The sequence below is a fragment of the Protopterus annectens genome, chromosome 3.part0 (genome assembly GCF_019279795.1).
Source record: "Protopterus annectens isolate FY-2018-M chromosome 3.part0, PAN1.0, whole genome shotgun sequence".
NCBI lineage: Eukaryota > Metazoa > Chordata > Ceratodontiformes > Protopteridae > Protopterus > Protopterus annectens.
In genome coordinates this window covers 31,537,161-31,555,900 of record NC_056731.1, presented here as the reverse complement: position 1 = coordinate 31,555,900, position 18,740 = coordinate 31,537,161, and the positions used below count along the sequence as shown (strand labels likewise).

At 36.9% G+C, this 18,740-nt stretch overlaps 1 protein-coding gene across 1 annotated transcript in view; it reads right to left on the bottom strand.

Moving 5' to 3' along the window:
• The window catches only part of PIP4K2A (phosphatidylinositol-5-phosphate 4-kinase type 2 alpha), a 1,425,784-nt gene that overhangs the window by 318,832 nt on the left and 1,088,212 nt on the right, over window positions 1-18,740 (bottom strand).

Sequence of the window (18,740 nt, the reverse complement as noted above, 5' to 3'; positions counted from 1 at the left end):
AAATAAATTAAGTTTGACTATGTGAGAAGTGAACAGTTATACAAGTAGTTGGCTTTAATACTTTAATGCAGTATACATAATGGGTACAGTCTGGTTTATTTACTTAAGGGTAGCCAGTGCACTTTTTCATAAGGCTCATAGCTGATGTTTACTGAAAGTATGCACATTGTTTTTGAAATCTGGGAGGGGAAGAGCAAACAGCAATCTATATAAGTGGGAACCCAGGCTCTATTTTGCCTTTTAGCAGAAGAACCTTATCTTTATAATAGATAATGCCTTTTGATGTGGCCATCAAGTTTGAGCAGTTGCTCCTAATTTGAAGGGGTAAACTTCCTTTTTGGAAAGTATATACAATTTTCTGTGTGTTTGCTGTGAGCTAAAAGGGGGAGGGTGTTAAAACTATATTTAAGCTTTTTTTCCTTGAGTGTGTATTGAAGCAAAAGTCTGAGAAAATAGAACATTGGTTCAAACTGAGATGAAAAGAAAACTACAGAGAAGATCTGCCTGACAGTGTGCACATAAGCTTTAATTTGGAAATGTATATTCAAATGAATTGTCATATTATAATACTTGGGATTAATAACTTTATCAGTATGGCTGCTTTGTTAATATTAACATGGGATGTAAATGTCCTCAAAAGTACAGACAAAAAGCAACACAGTATTGAATTGCAGTAACAGTAGGGTGCAAATAATAATGATACAGAAGATACACTTTAATAGAAATGATCATGTGATTGACAATGAAAGTATTTTGGGGTGGACGTTCAAGCACAATGTCAGGAAAAATGAAAAGGGAAGAAATACTGATTACTGAGGGGCTCCAATAATGACAGAAGAGGAAAAGAAGTTGTGGATGATATAAAAAGTTGAAATAATTTATTTGGCAGTGGAAAAGTACAAGACTTATGTGGTTTAAGTTGACTCTCCAAATAGAACAAGGTGGTTTAGAGTTACCTGTGCTGAATGAGTAATTTAGAGCTATGCAGTTAAGGCTCACATACATAACTCAAGCAGGATGTTATAAACCAAAGAGGAAAACATAATGATGACATGCGGGGGCAGTTCAAGAGATAAAGACAGACTAGGATTTTGATGCAAGCCTTTAAAGGGAATAACAATACAGAATATTATATTCATAAAACTAAAGAAACAATTCTAAGAACTTAGTCCGCAATGGAGTGGTGAGAGGAAATTTTTACTAATTGGAACGGCTATTAAGTAGGGGTACAGAAAACAGGAAAGAGAAGTCTAGAATTTACTGTAGAAAATTAATGAATGAGCCAAAGTATTGTGAGCAAATAATTTTTATTTATTTATTTATTTTACATTTGTTGACCGGGCTAGTCCAGCTGGATGTATGTCCATTTTCAGTGGAGGCCCGGGGAGAAAAGCACCAATGGTTATTACAAGTTTAAACAAAAACATAAAAGGATCGAAAGATAAAAGGATGAAAACAAAGATGCAAAGATTATATACAAAATTGAGTTAGTAGATTGTATACAAAATTGAATTAGTGCACGTAAAACACATATAAGAGGAAATAGCAATTACAAGATAAGATTAATAATCAAATAAGTAATTACTTGCAATACACACATGATAAAACATAGCGTGAGTAACAAATTGACAAAGAAATGTGAAAGAAAATTTTTTTTTTTGTACAGTATATATGAGATTAAAGAGGGGAACAATCAGGATACGAGAAGGAAGAAATTATGGTAGTGGAAAGGAAGAAGGAAAGGTCAATCAGGGTTGGTACAAGAACAAAGCCAGTGTTTATTAAGATGCATTTCCAGTTGTTTTTTAAATAGTGGAAGAGTGGACAAGGATGAGATATCGGTAGGAAGTTTGTTCCACATTTTTCCAATAGAGTTGGAAAAGAGGCAGTCACCTGCAGAGTTTTTGGGCTTGGTAATATTAATCAGCAGTTTGTTTGAAGAACGTAGGTGTTTCAGGTTATTATAAGGAGTAATGAGGTTAGAGAGTGAGTACTGGTGTTTTGGATGGTTGATATAGAATTTTGTGAGCTATTAAGAGCTGTTGATAAATAAGCTTGTTAGGAAGTTCAAGCCAACCTAGTTGTTTTAGGTTCTGACAGTGGTGAGTTCTAAAAGGGGATCCTGTAGCAAATCGAGTAATATTATGGTAAGATGTAGCAAGTTTGTTAAGGTTGTTTTTAGAAAGATTAGTGTAAATAGGGGAAGCATATAAAAGGGTAGAGATAAGGTGAGATCTAGCTAAGGTGGTCCTAGCTTCAGGTGTAAGGAAGGGTTTGATTCTATAAAGGGATCCAATCTTTTTGTTAACTGCTTTTATTGTGTTGTTGATGTGTGAATCAAAGTTAAGATTGTTGTCAATAGTTATACCTAGTAGCTTTGTAGTAGAATCAGGAGAAATAAAAGTGTTATCAGTGGCAGTGATAGAGAAATTTAGAGGGGAAGATTTACGGGTAGGTGAAAACAGTAATAATTTGGTTTTCTTGGGGTTGAGGAGTAGGCAACGGTCAGAGAACCACTGTTCAACTGTGTTAAAAGCTTTTTGGGTAAGAGACTGGAGTTCAGTTTGAGAGGAAGCAGTGCAGATTATAGTGGAATCATCTGCATATTGTATGCAGGCAGCATTAGCAAATAACTTGGGAAGGAAAGGTAAAATACCAGAATGTGGTTAAGCAAAATTTTGGACTGCAGGTTATGGACTGCCTTTTCTATCAGGGATTGATAACAGAATATAGACGCAGAAAAAGGGATAAGGGAGTGCATGTAGAGTTTTACTTGAGATGAGAACTAAAGCTGCTGTTAAAAGGGATAATTAGAAGGGTATAGAAAATATTGTACAATTACTACATGAATCACTCAGAGGACATTAGAAAAGACTGAGGAGAGAGAATGAAAATGTAATTTACAAAAGAACAATGAGAAGAAATCTGTAAGGCTCCCAAGTATTCCACAACCAGAAGGTTCATAATTTTTGCACGGAAGTGCTTGCATTAGCAGTTTTATATCCACAGTGAACTTCAAAGGTTTATTCCTTGGGTACAGAGCACATACTTGAAGTATGTTGGGAAGAGAGCTGTAACTGGCATTGGGAATGCAGTGAGCTGGCAGATTTTAAAAATTCTCTACACGGTGTTTTGATGGAAATTTTGCGGGAACAAATGTCTGCAACTAAGAACATTATTCTTTTGAGCTGGAACACAAATTCTGAATTGCTTGGACACAGTAAGGCCTTACTAAGTTTAATACTATTGGTTGCCAAAAAGGAATAAGAAGAATGTGGAAATCAAAAGCTAATGCTATTGCAACTGAAATACAGAATATAAAGGAGATGATAGAAGTGGAGGTAGAATCTTTAGAAAAAGGAAGAATGAAACTTCAGAGCTAAATGGAATTTGTTGGAACGATGCAGATTAATGTTCAGGTGGAGGAGTGAAGTTTAAGGATAGGCAGGAAATGAGTAATTTATGTAAGCTGGAGTGAACGAAGTGTTAAAAAGAAAACATATTAATACTGCATGACATAAGAATGAAAATTGTTACTACAGTTTGTTTTTTCTATTTATTTAAGTAAACTCACTTTTTTGTTTAAAATGCAATGATTACTAAACATATGAAAAAATCTAAGCTGGGAAAAGTATGAAATGACACTTGGTTGATAAAGCCATTTAGTCAACTTACACTCATGTTAATTTTGCCACCCTGGCAAAGTTCTAGGACACTCTATATATTTTAAAAAAAGATTTCAATGAATAGCACATCTTGGAGGAAGAAATTTGGAGTGGGACTTCCAAATCATTCTGATTAGAAGTTCTCAGCAGGAGGCAAGATAAATCTCAAAAAGTTAAACATATTCTGTCCAAAGAGGATGCGGGTCACTAATACTTGTAGCATTTCTACAGACTAATGTGTGATGGGATGAGGACTGCCCTTGCATCATCAAATGGACTTGTAGCACTGCTGCTTTCAGTTCAGACAGGAAGGTTAATTGGCACCTGTGACTAAAAAGGAAATTTGTCTGAACCAAAAACAAACAAAGAAAGAACAAAGTGGTTCTGCTGAAAACTGTCAAGATGTAAAAATGCCATCACAATCAGCTGCTGCTGATGTACGTTAGAAAAACAGTGCAGATACTTGGCAATAAAAGAGAAAATATAGGAATGGAATTAATAAGGTAAGGGGAATAAGTATGGGAAAAGCAGAACTGGCTGGAGGTGTGGGAATGCAGATTAGAAAACAGGATGGCAGTTATGGGAGACGGGCAGTTTTAGTCAGAAGGCTGTGGGTTCTATTTCCACACCAGGTAGATCGATTGCTGACACTGCCATGCAGCATAAGGGGGTGCTGTAGTCCTCAGTGTGCCTTCCTTCAGATGACACAATAAACTGAGGATCCATCTGCTTCATTTGATGGTAGTTCAGGTGGATATAAAAGATCCCATGGCACCTATTGAAAAAAATAAGGGAAGTTCCCCATGCCCTGGTCAAATTTCCCCTAGCAGTATAAATACCCCCTCAGGTCTCCCCTGAAAAGAGGCTACTAACCGACTGAGACTAACCTGGTCAACAAAAAACAAACTAACTAAATAAATTATTCGGTTACTATTCTGCTACAAATATCAGTGATGTATTAATGGTAAAAAGGCAAAAAGGAAGATGCAGAAGCCAGGGTAAACAAAAAATCATTCATTGTGGTAACAGTCTACTCCTCCTCCACAAACACTAAAAATGTTCCTGGACGTTTTGCTCAAAAGAAGATTTTGCAGCAAAAAGATTCATCTAGAATGGGCTACTTAGGGTTATGCTTAAAGGAGAACAGGCCTGAGCCGTGCCCATAATTCTCATGCACTTATCAACAGGCCTGAGCCATGCCCATACTTCTCATGCACTTACCAACAGGCCTGAGCCATGCCCATACTTCTCATGCACTTACCAACAGGCCTGAACCATGCCCATACTTCTCATGCACTTACCAACAGGCCTGAGCCGTGCCCATACTTCTCATGCACTTACCAACATGCCTGAGCCATGCCCATACTTCTCATGCACTTACCAACAGGCCTGAGCCATGCTCATACTTCTAATGCACTTACCAACAGGCCTGAGCCGTGCTCATACTTCTCATGCACTTACCAACAGGCCAGAGCCATGCCCATACTCCTCATGCACTTACCAACAGGCCTGAGTCGTGCCCATACTTCTCATGCACTTACCAACAAGCCTGAGCTGTGCCCATACTTCTCATGCACTTATCAACAGGCCTGAACCATGCCCATACTTCTCATGCACTTACCAACAGGCCTGAACTGTGCCCATACTTCTCATGCACTTACCAACAGGCCTGAGCCATGCCCATACTTCTCATGCACTTACCAACAGGCCTGAACTGTGCCCATACTTCTCATGCACTTACCAACAGGCCTGAACCATGCCCATACTTCTCATGCACTTACCAACAGGCCTGAACCATGCCCATACTTCTCATGCACTTACCAACAGGCCTGAACTGTGCCCATACTTCTCATGCACTTACCAACAGGCCTGAGCTGTGCCCATACTTCTCATGCACTTACCAACAGGCCTGAGCCGTGCCCATACTTCTCATGCACTTACCAACAGGCCTGAACTGTGCCCATACTTCTCATGCACTTACCAACAGGCCTGAGCCATGCCCATACTTCTCATGCACTTACAAATGTTTGCTGTCCTACCCACAGGCACAGTCAGAACTTCTACAGGCCACATAAACGCTCACAGCAGAAGTCATGACATGGGTCATAACCATGTTTTTATTTTTCTATTCTCCAAGGTACCTTCCCAATGACTCATATATTGGGCAACAGCCATGCACCCCCAAACTGAGCAACAGTGCCCTGGCCCACTCATTCTCATTCTGGGACAAAACCGGCCTAGTCCTTTCCGTGGAAATGATAGTCAAGTATTATGTAGCTGTCTAGTTTAGCAGTTCACACAGGTCCCCAGCCTATCCTTCTTTAATGCTTCCCCAAAGAAGTATATTATACTCACAATGGTGGGGAATGATGCTCACACTCTATCCACTTCATCCTTAATTCAGTGGTGCATGTGCCACATAACTGTGTGAAACTATCCTGGCCACTTCCTCTACTGCCTCTCCCCAACAGCGAGTGTTGGAAGTGACGGAAGAACTAGTGTCAGCCTTAGTCCACCCTCCTCAACCTGACCCCCCTGCAATGCCTGAGCTACTAATTAAACTCTGCCTGGGGCATTGTCAGGCCTTCACCTTACTAAATCAAGAAGCTGAGGCACAACCAAATCTTCTTTAACCATAAATCAGGAAAGTCAAAAAGCTTTTTCAGTGCCCAGTTTATTACGGACTGAAAGTGACACAGAACACCCTGCAGTTCATCCTATCCAAAGCAGTGAGGAAGGCACAAACTGAGGTGTTTCGGGGGGAGGGTCTACGTTGGACCACAGAGATTATACAATAGTTAGCTTTAGTGCGTTTAAGATGGGATTTCAGTCCACTCATCTGGTAGCTTGAAGAAGGCATTTGCTTTTCTGGGAAGTCAATAGGGTGGCATCTGCATATTTCCAAGTTGTATAAACAGCATCTTTGAACAAGGTTTCCATAAGTGGATGGCCCAAAAACACTAATTTAGTTGTTTCACTTTGAAGTAGATGACCCAAAGCTCCTTCAACCCAGGGTAATCATTTCCTAAGGAAAGACAACTCCATAAGGCAGAACTGCCACTTCTCCATTCTGCATTTTTAGGTGCCCACACTGAAATGCTGGTTCTTAAGGCATTGTTTTATATTTTCCCTTCCCCTCTAAAATACAATTAATAATAAGGGTCTTGCAAGATCACGAACAAAATGGGAATTTTTCAAAGACAAACTTCAAAAATCAAGACTCAAACTGTGGACGCTGCAGAAAAGAAATGGTCAGGATAAAGTTAAAGCAAGCTCTCCTACTTCATTGTGTGGCATTTCAGCATGAGCTAGCAGGATGTGCCAAATGTCCCCAGGCAGTTTAAATGAAATGAAACAACAGTTCTGCTGAGTAATGAGAGAAGAGGAAGTCTCAATAGTATACCCAGAGAAGGACTCCTAAAATGAGATCTGCCAAAGCCTCTGCGAAGGGTCAGTGCAGTAATGGACCCTGACAGCTGAGTGTAATGAATAAAGAGGGCTGTGGGTTTTGGAGAAATACCCATATAAAGTAAGAAGCATATTTATTACAAAACACAGTACTACAAGAATGGGGACAGCACTGTAGTGCCATGTGTGTACTTTATCTACTTTCTAAACAGTACATTCCCGTACACACAAGGATGACACCGCTACCCCCCCCCGAAAAAAAAACAAACTGTAATACAACACTAAAAATGTATTTTTACAAAATGTACTCTACCGATATGTCACTGTCAATTAGCTTCACTTCTTGATCCAAATTTGCACATATACGCCACAAACTTGGCGACATAACCTCTAAATTTATAATTCCAGTAAATTTCATACAATACATTTCAAAAGCTAAAAAGGCACAATTAAATAACAATGAAGTCAGTCAACATAATGCTTAACGGATTTTAAGCAGAAGAAATACTTTCATTTAATGAGGTTAAGCTACCAGAACTCAAGAATACATTTCAAAACCATAAAAACAAATGCTTGAACTACACTGCAGTACTACAGAACTATAGGACAGCACATAGGAAATGTGATGGATCACACATTAATAATCAAACGAAGGACAGGGATGGCAGAACTCGAAACATAGACTACAAACCAAAAACTGGGAGACTGCCAGGGAAAATGTACTGGTAGACAAGAACTTAGAACACTTGTAAACACCTTCCAGGAAGCTCAGAAATTACCACGAATAATTCTTGAATACAATAACTTATTGAGAAACGTTAAGTGGTTTTGTCCTACTGATACAAAGGACTTCATCAGAACTAACAAAAAATGTCAACTGAATGGTATTTATACTTGACCCCTACCCTAATTAGTGAATAATTTAAACAATGAACATATTATCTTAATGATACATTCACCAAAAAAGAGAACCATGTAAAGTCATGCTAAGTGATAAGTCATAGGCATATAAAAACGCATACAAGTATCCACAATTGTTACAGAATAAAATAAAAAAAATGATTGAACATATATCTATAAAATCTGTGTACCATATATTCAACCATTACAATTCTGCAGACCTTAACTTTAAAATGGAAACTAGGGAAATAACTTCATTTAGACATGGTTTTTTATTTGCTTCCAATAACAACTGCCAGGTCAGTTCCTCATATTCAATCTTATCATCCCACTGACCCCCTCTTGGATCTCTTTTTTTATCTGCTCTAAAATAAAAACCTTAAAATGCCCTTTGTGGCATCTTTGTAAATGTTTTCCAAGGGCACTGTTGTTATTATTTTTACTGATGTCATATGCATGTTCATATATCAGCTTCCTTAAGGCTCTTCCCGTTTTGCCTACATAGAAGGACTCACATTCATCACATGCAGCTATATATATATTATCCCACTATGGTTACAATTATAATACCTATTCAAGCTTACAGTCCTGTTCCTAGACACTAGTATGATACTGCCCATGTTACTTATATGGGGGCATTGCTTACATGCCCCACATTTAAAGGTTCCAGTTTGACCTGGGATGTTGTTACTCTGATCTTTCCTCATTTCACAGAAGTTCTTTAAACTTCTACCTTTTTCTACATACAATCCTAGGTGTTCCTATGAACAACATAGAAGACATAGCTATGTACTTCCAATTATATTATTAAATGCTAGTCAAGAAAGTTTGACCATCAAGTTATTCAACAAAGTGATCAATTACCATATGCCCAATATAGGAATACCTCTGTAAAATTCTATGGAAATACCATTTCAAGCTATAGTCTGCATTTTTCTTTCAACTCTGACCTTTTCTGCATACTAACCACTGCCTTACACGTAAATTAAAAACAAGAGATCCCGCTTATAACTGAATTTTATTGTAATAATGACAATTCTCCAGTTTTATACAGAAATGGACAGTAAGCTGAGCAAATGCAGTAGATATAAAAAGTTTACACACCCCTGTTAAAATGCCAGGTTTTTGTGATATAAAAAAACGAGACCACAACAAATAATTTCAAAACTTTTCCCACCTTTAATGTCACCTATAACCTGTACAATTCAACTGAAAACCAAAAATCAGAAGGTGCTTCAACAAAGTATTAGTTTAAGGGTGTGCACACACAACAAAGTATTAGTTTAAGGGTGTGCATACTTACGCAACCAGCGTATTCTACGTTTTTTATTTTTTATATTTTTTACCCTAACAGATTTGTTTTTCAATCGAATTGTACAGGTTATAGGTCACATTAAAGTTGGGAAAAATTTTGAAATGATTTACTGTGGTCTCATTTTTTTATATCACAAAAACCTGGCATTTTAACATGTGTGTGTAAACTTTTTATATCCACTGTAAATTAAAAAACTGAAGCTGTATACTTTGTTTTAACAAGGAACTTCACCCCCACATAAAAGAACTATGTCTGCACCTGTTTAAGAGAGAAAGTACAGTATCCACTATTACTGTTCCTTCCAGCAAGAATTTAAGAATACAAACCTGCTTCAATAAAGATCACATGTAGTAAACCCAATTTTTACTGTAAATAGTTTGATTTCTTGTAATTAGTTTTCTATTGTAAACAGCTATACCATGCAAACAAATGTCCAATAATGCCTGAATGTTACTTTTGTAGTTCAAATGTATGACTTTGTAAATTTGATCACAACTGCTTTTGTAAATATTTTGCCACTCAAGCCAGATCTGAGGCATATTGGGGTGAAGTCCTGCCTATACCACAGGTGACCAGAGTTCAATTAGTAGGTTGGGTACCGTAGGAGTGAGCGGCCACTTTCAGTTTACCCATCCCAAGGGATGGAGGCAGTCTTGATTCATCATATAGCTGACACCTAGTGGCAGCATTAGGTGTTACACCCACTGATCACCAATACTACAGACATGAGCTGCCCAAGTGCATCACACTGCAACTGAGTGGAGTCTGGAGCAGCTACGGAGGAGGAAGAAGGGTGCATGAAGTGGGAGAGAGTTGGGCACCTGGAGAACAAGCAAGCTGACCCATTCCCAACCATCCAGCTATTGCTGGGGAATGGAGGGTTGATGCAGAGTCCAGGCAGGAACAAATAGGCCCTACAGGACTCTATTTCAGCATTAGGTCTCACATCACAGACACGTTTTAAATACTGAAACTGTTAACTTAGTCAACAGATTTAAAGAATATGAATTAAAATGGCCTAAAATAGAGTACTTACATCTTCTCAAAAATTTGTTAGTTTAAGCCAACTGGCTTCCTAGAGGAACCCAAAGACTTTTACTTATTTACTTTTTTGTGTTGGGCGGGGTGCGTGCCTACATTAGTCTAGGAAGCCAACTAGCTTCCTACAGTAATGTGAAGATCGAAATAATTTTTTTTGTTTTTCACTTGTTAGTTTGTGGGACCAGCACAGGGTACTAGTTGAGCCAGCTATACCTCTGCTATTTGCACTATATTTCTGACCCCAATTTGAAGGAGACTCCCACAAAGTCTGACTAATGACTTTTTATATCTCCTAACTCTAGCCTATAATTTAATACCTATGGTGTTTTGATACAGTTTGATAGACAAATGCATCATAAAACAATAAATCTTGCATGATTTCTAGTTTTTTGATATTTTTATTTGGCAACATATAATGTAACATTTTATATCTTTCTGAAGAGAAACTTAATTCAGAGGCAATACCCAAGTTACCAGGCAAATCATTCAGAAAGACTTGAGGAAGCCCATGCAATCTAGGCAAAAGAACTCACGTTGTGCATAAGTGGATGTTTTCTCTGCTAGAATAAAGCTTTTCAAGGATCAAGAAAAAAAATCTGTGGAGTGATCTGCCTGGTACTTGTGTACTGCCTGTGACGCCCCACCACTGGACCAGTTATCAAGGAGCCTCAGTCCTCACAGCTGGCACCAGTGGGGGGCCTACACAGGGAGGATGACAAGTACACACATATTAATTCCAGATGCAGCTCTCTGCATCAAGTTCAACTTCCCTTAAGAGCACACCAAGACCACAGTCAGTCCGGGGGTGGTTTCTCCCTCTTTCTCCAGATCCCCAATAAGACTCCCCACTGGCACAGCTATAGAGCTGAGTCCTTAGTCAGGGTTCCTAATCAAGTCCTCCAACACTCTCTCTGTCCAACCAGTGCTTTGTGTCCCTGCCCAAGTAGCTAACACACACACTCTTGGAGATTTGTTTTACACACATACACACCTGGGAAAGGCTGGCACACGTTTACTAGCATTGCCCCCTTCTGCCCAGACTATAAGGTAGTTATCACTGCCACCAGAACCCCTTATCAGCTACTTTAAGGCCCTTAACAAAGGGTGTCCAATGTTACTGTGTAATGTTACTATTAATACAAATAGTAGTTTGACCAAGAGCAAGACTGTTAGGAGTGGCCCACAGTGTCACCAAATAAATATGCAAGTCCTCTCAGAGCTTAAATATCTATAGACAGATCAGCCACAATGAAAGGTTTAAATATATTTAATAATAAATAATAAAAAATCAAGAAAATACTCAGTATATTTTTACAGTGACCTCAGAGTTTAAAACCACAGGAAATATTAAAACAACATTGCAGGACAGTCTCAGATAAATAAAGAAAAAACATCTAAATTAAGCTTTGCTATATTCCTGACTATATCCAAGAATTATACTATTCCCTAGACTTACTTCTGTAGAGCAAGGCAGGCGTGGTGAATGGGTCTTCCTGTCAGGTCCAACACTAAATACAGAATGCACTCTCTATAAGAAATTTCTCAAATTAATATCTCAAATATTACTGCTGGGATGGCTTGCAGAATGACTTCATGTCTTGTCATCTGACTCTATCCCAGGTGAAACCCCCCACTGATGGAAGCTAGACGTATTTAGCATCTACCTATGAAAATGCATATAGCTCAGATGTGGCAAATGGTGAAAATCATAAAACAATAAAACTCTTCCAAGACAGTACAGAAAGGTCCCTAGTTTTAGACACTGTATCTCTTGCTGCACTGGAAATGAAAGAGAACATCTTTTTATGGCCTGGCCATAAAATAATTTAATGTTAGCTATTTTTCTGAAGTTAACCTTCTGTATTCCAGTTTCCACTATTAAAATATATACATCTAAACAGTTACAATAGTACATGTACATGTCTTTTCCAGTAGGGAATGTCAGTACTTTATGAAATATCTTTTCAACACACGTCTATATATACACGGCATACAGTTCAAATATATTTGTAACATGAGCATCTTACATGAAGCATGTTGACATTCACAAATGACACATAAACCTTTACAAAATTCCAGACAGCTGTGCGGGCAGTATCTCCCTTTGTCACACTTCTATATAAGTTATGCTGATATCCACAAATGACATATAATTATTTACACAATTCCAGTTAACTGGGCTGGCAGTTATCTCCTTTCTTCACACTGCCATTGAATTAAATTTCCCTTTGAGCTGTGTTTGCTGGTTCCCAAGCACATATGGGGTTGGAATTCTTATTGCACTCCCCCATACCTCTCAACTGTAAAGATTTTTGCAGAATGTCCAGCTTTTCCCTCACATTTTTGGTCTGTTTCTCATAAAATTATAGTTTTCTGGCAAATCATTGAGGACTGAATTCAGAAAATATTGGTACACATTTGAATTATAGACTTGATACCCTTCCGAAAATGCATACCAATGCAAAACATATTAGTCTATCAACTTTCTAAGTTTGTAAGAGCAACATTTAAAATGTGTGCCTATTTTTGGACCTTTGTCCAGACTTCTTGCTCTTAGAGGCTGAGAAGTATGCATGACTCCCCAGCTGGATAGTGTATACCACTGCTTTACACATTGATAAGCACACTGTCACAGGGTATGCAGGAAATTTTTCTCTGCATCAAGTGTTCCATTCAGGTTAACAAATGCAAACTATACTTAGTACCCATTTTCCCTATATTCAGTTGTGTTGCATAAGCTTCACTGATTTTTCTACAATGAAAATATCTAAAAATATATATATTTTGCAGGGGACCCACATCCTTCATATCCTAAATATATGTACTCAAAAACATATGCATACACGCCTAATCACAGCTACACAACAGTGGAGAAAAGTGAAAAAAAAACTGCATGCCACCACTAGCTTGTACAATGTAAGTGCACATGGCTTTGACAAACCAGGACAAATATAAATCAAAGAAAACACACTCAAGACACTTCATTAGAGTACAGCTATGACATTTGCAAACTGTATGTTGACCAAAACTGCGTCTTTCATTCTTACAGCAAGATAATGAACAGCTAGTGCAAATGAACCCATAGGTGAATTCAAAGGTATTAATCATAATGAATGACAGACAAATGCCAGTGTATGGATGCATGATATGCTCACACACTAAACTAAATTTTCAGTATCCTTTTTGAGTTGGAAATACTGGTCAAACTGTACTGTGGAATAATGGAAAAAAGTCTAGGTTTAGGTATTTCTCTGCAGAATGCAAAACCGTGCATATGAGCTAAATGAACACTCACAAACTATTCTCCTGACAAGTTTACCTTTTAGATCTGGAACAAGCTTGCTTACCTTCTGTAGCATTTACATAATATTCAATTTTCATAATACCTATAGAATTAAAAAAAAAAAAAAAAACTTACCCAGGGCTTGGGCTTAGCTATTTTTTTTTTCAAAATGAATTCGGAGTTTTGTGAAACAGAGGTCCACGGTGATTTTACTGCATAAATGGCCCTTCAGTTTAAACAAGACTGTTTCAGCTGATAATGAAGCTTTATGCTGTTATCAGAACCACCCAATATTCACATACATGCCCAGATGGTATTAAACAAGGACTGACAAAAGCACAGGTAAGTTGGTGCAGGTAAGCACCGAGCAACGGGATATGCAAAAGGCTGCCAAATTCTTGGCAGGATAACTGTAAGAGTCCTCTCAAGTGACACCATCTACACCACAGCTTACTTAATGAGAAAATGATTTATTTGCTTTCTTGATGATACAGTTATTACTTATTTAAGTTTGCTAACTGGAAGGACTTGACTTGGCATAACCCATTTTACCCCAACGCCAGACGGGAAAAAGCAGCACAATCTGAAATTCAATACATAATACTAAGAATAATAAATATAATAATAATAAGGAATGTAGATTAAAAAATGTTATGCTGTCTGAAAGCAAACTATGCTGGCCCAATAAAAACAAGTATTTACAGCATAGCTACATTTTATTTCCTGGCATGACATTAGAAACTAAAGCTAGATGGGTTTAATACTGCTTTGTTTTGCTGTCCTGATAATTTATGACTGAAAGAAGGATGACATTCTATTAACTTTTTTAAGCTTTTTTATTATGCTATGTTGGGCTAGTTCAAAAGTGAAATAAAAATTGTACTCCCTCTCGGCCTGGGGTGTGGCTGAAAGTTGCTCTTGGACTAGCACACTCACCTGGTCATCAAATCAAACAAATAATCACAAGGAGTATGCTGTGATCTATGACAATAACTATGCAAAGAACAAGACAGAACAACAAAATTACAAACGCATTTCTTTTGCTAAGGGAAGAAGCTTCTATGGCTCCAGACATAATGGGATATTCAAACAATTTAGTTCACATTTACCTGGGTGGTAAGCAAAATGTAAACAGCAGCAGCAACGATATAAGAACATGAACAGTTAGTTCGTTTTCATAAATAGCTGCTGCTAATTTGTACACAAAAGTAACTTTCACTCATTTCTGCATGTGGCAGACCACTGTACTACTGCTTTTACCTTTTTTTTTTTTTGCTGGTTTGACAAAATGTTTCTGCTGTACTGTTAGACTTTTTGCAAGTACGGTATGCTTTATTTATCTTTGTTCTAGTATACTTAGACAACAGCACAATGAGAAATGCTGCTTTCTGCACCTTCTGCAGCTGATGCCTTTAAATCAGACTTCAGCCTAACCTCCAAGTTTGTAACAGTTGACTCATTTCCGCAAGATCAAACCGCTCATAAACAGTACATACATTCAACTGCTTTAGTGATTAAAAACAAAGAATAGTGCTCACTACACTCTGTTCGCCTGATAATAAACAAAACTGGTAAAGTACAACAAAAAAACAGGCTTAAATAGTGGGAAGTATACTTGCTGTGTTCAGATCAAGTCAGTCACAGAAGGTAACCAAATGTTCCACAAAGAGAAACGAAGCTGTAAACTATAAACTGCTTTACTTTGCGAACTCTTAATCCAATAAACAAGAGTCAAAATCACCATAGAGTGTTCATTCGAACCTACTCATCCACTGGGCAATAGCTTGTAGAAAAAACACGCAGCCAGCATGTAAAAATAAATCCAAGCGTCCAGTAGAAACCACGTTTATTAGAATAATTAAAACACAGGGCTAGCGCTTTCAACGAATCTTCATCAGGCCACTAACAAACAAACATACTAGCATCCCTTTTACAGCAAAATGCTAAAGTCAACTACTGATGTCACATCCTGTTTGGACATACTGAAGTCAACTCTGATGTCACATCCTGTTATACATAAAATATTTAAAGTGACATCACTTTTGTAGTAAAACACTACAAACAACTCTGATGCCACATCCTACTACATATAAAATATTATAAAATATTTTAAAAAAGTTTTAAATTATTTAAAATATTTAAAATATGTATGCAAACATTTTGTAGACATATTCTGAAATAACATTTTACCCTGCTTTAACTGCTGCTACATTTAACATTCAAAATGTTTTAAAATATTTTGAATATCTATGAACCATCTCATAGACAATCTGCAGCAAATAAAGTGTTTCAAAATTACATACTATTTTCCTATAAATACTGCTACTTATATGCATACTAGTAACAAAAATGGCACGCATATTTAATGAACGATACAATCCCATTTGAGACACTTGTATGTATAAATACATGCTTAAAATAGGGATCAAATTAATAAAGATATTAATATCTACACATGAGCTATTTAGCATAATTATAAATGCACAAAATAATCATTCAAAAGGCTACATCTAAAACTTGTACAGCGTGTGCTTCTAAATATCATAATATCTGTAACAGCATAAATAATTCAGATCAGACATGTGCACACGCAGAGATGTTAATACAGCTGGTATTATAAACATAAAAATATAAAAATATATATGAGACTGAATGTGCAAAATCAGGTGAAATGTGTGTGCTGGATGAAAAAGGAACACATGGTATATCAGCATCTTTCACAACAATTGGCCCCTAATAAGCCTGCAGAGTAAAATAACAGAGACAACGATGGAGAGAAAAATGGAAAAATGTGATGTATAAAAATGTTATAAAAGTAGAAGTAAAACCAGCCAGAAGTTAATACAGGCTGGCAAAGGGGTGAAAAGCTTCAATGAAATTTCCTAGCTTTGAGTATAGGTTTAATGGAGACTCTGTCATTGAGGCCTGGATGCAAATCAGCCCTAAGCCTGATGATCCATTTGGCCTCTATCTGTTCCGTGGTGTTAAAAATATCTCCTCTTCTACGAGATGGAACATTGTTTTGAATTACTTGAAACAAAAAGCTATGTTGGGTGGATGTATTAAGTACATGCCTAGACAGAGCATTTGAAGAACATGTCACTTTGATTTTATATAGGTGTTCCCTAATTCTGTCTTTAAACTTTCTGTCTGTCTTCCCTACATAAAACGCAGGGCAGTGTACACAGGTTGCAAGGTACACCACATGGCAGGTCTCACAAGTGGCAGAAACTGTGAAATGAAATTCTTGTCCTGTAGTAGGATGATTGAATTTATCAGTTTCTTTAATGAATTTGCAATAATTGCATTTTTGACATTTTCTAGTCATTTTATGATTACTAGTTGTATTTGTGTCAAACCTATTCGGACCACATAACATTCTGTGTAAATTCAACTTATTTTTATATGTAAATTTTGGTTCTTCACCCAATATCTCAGAAATAACTGGATCTGTTAACAAGATGTCCCAATGTTTTCGATATCTGGATCATCAGGCTTAGGGCTGATTTGCATCCAGGCCTCAATGACAGAGTCTCCATTAAACCTATACTCAAAGCTAGGAAATTTCATTGAAGCTTTTCACCCCTTTGCCACCCTGTATTAACTTCTGGCTGGTTTTACTTCCACTTTTATAACATTTTTATACATCACATTTTTCCATTTTTCTCTCCATCGTTGTCTCTGTTATTTTACTCTGCAGGCTTATTAGGGGCCAATTGTTGTGAAAGATGCTGATATACCATGTGTTCCTTTTTCATCCAGCACACATTTCACCTGATTTTGCACATTCAGTCTTATATATATTTTTATATTTTTATGTTTATAATACCAGCTGTATTAACATCTCTGCGTGTGCACATGTCTGATCTGAATTATTTATGCTGTTACAGATATTATGATATTTAGAAGCACACGCTGTACAAGTTTTAGATGTAGCTTTTTGAATGATTATTTTTGTGCATTTATAATTATGCTAAATAGCTCATGTGTAGATATTAATATCTTTATTAATTTGATCCCTATTTTAAGCATGTATTTATACATACAAGTGTCTCAAATGGGATTGTATCGTTCATTAAATATGCGTGCCATTTTGTTACTAGTATGCATATAAGTAGCAGTATTTATAGGAAAATAGTATGTAATTTTGAAACACTTTATTTGCTGCAGATTGTCTATGAGATGGTTACATAGATATTCAAAATATTTTAAAACATTTTGAATGTTAAATGTAGCAGCAGTTAAAGCAGGGTAAAATGTTATTTCAGAATATGTCTACAAAATGTTTGCATACATATTTTAAATATTTTAAATAATTTAAAACTTTTTTAAAATATTTTATAATATTTTATATGTAGTAGGATGTGGCATCAGAGTTGTTTGTAGCGTTTTACTACAAAAGTGATGTCACTTTAAATATTTTATGTATAACAGGATGTGACATCAGAGTTGACTTCAGTATGTCCAAACAGGATGTGACATCAGTAGTTGACTTTAGCATTTTGCTATAAAAGGGATGCTAGTATGTTTGTTAGTGGCCTGATGAAGATTCGTTGAAAGCGCTAGCCCTGTGTTTTAATTATTCTAATAAACGTGGTTTCTACTGGACGCTTGGATTTATTTTTACATGCTGGCTGCGTGTTTTTTCTACAAGCTATTGCCCAGTGGATGAGTAGGTTCGAATGAACACTCTATGGTGATTTTGACTCTTGTTTATTGGATTAAGAGTTCGCAAAGTAAAGCAGTTTATAGTTTACAGCTTCGTTTCTCTTTGTGGAACATTTGGTTACCTTCTGTGACTGACTTGAACTGAACATAGCAAGTATACTTCCCACTATTTAAGCCTGTTTTTTTGTTGTACTTTACCAGTTTTGCTTTAGTGATTAGTTTGCTTGAGTCTTAAACATGATGTTATATCTATATATATATATATATATATATATATATATATATATATATATATATATACATATATATATATATATATATGACCTGAAAGCCAGTAACCATACTTTGGTCATGTGAAACAGGGATCGCTTGGAGGAAGAACAGCCGAGGAGACACTAATACAAAATGCAGAGGTGTGAAGTGGGACATTTCAGTCTCCATTTTTAATCTGTTACACCAT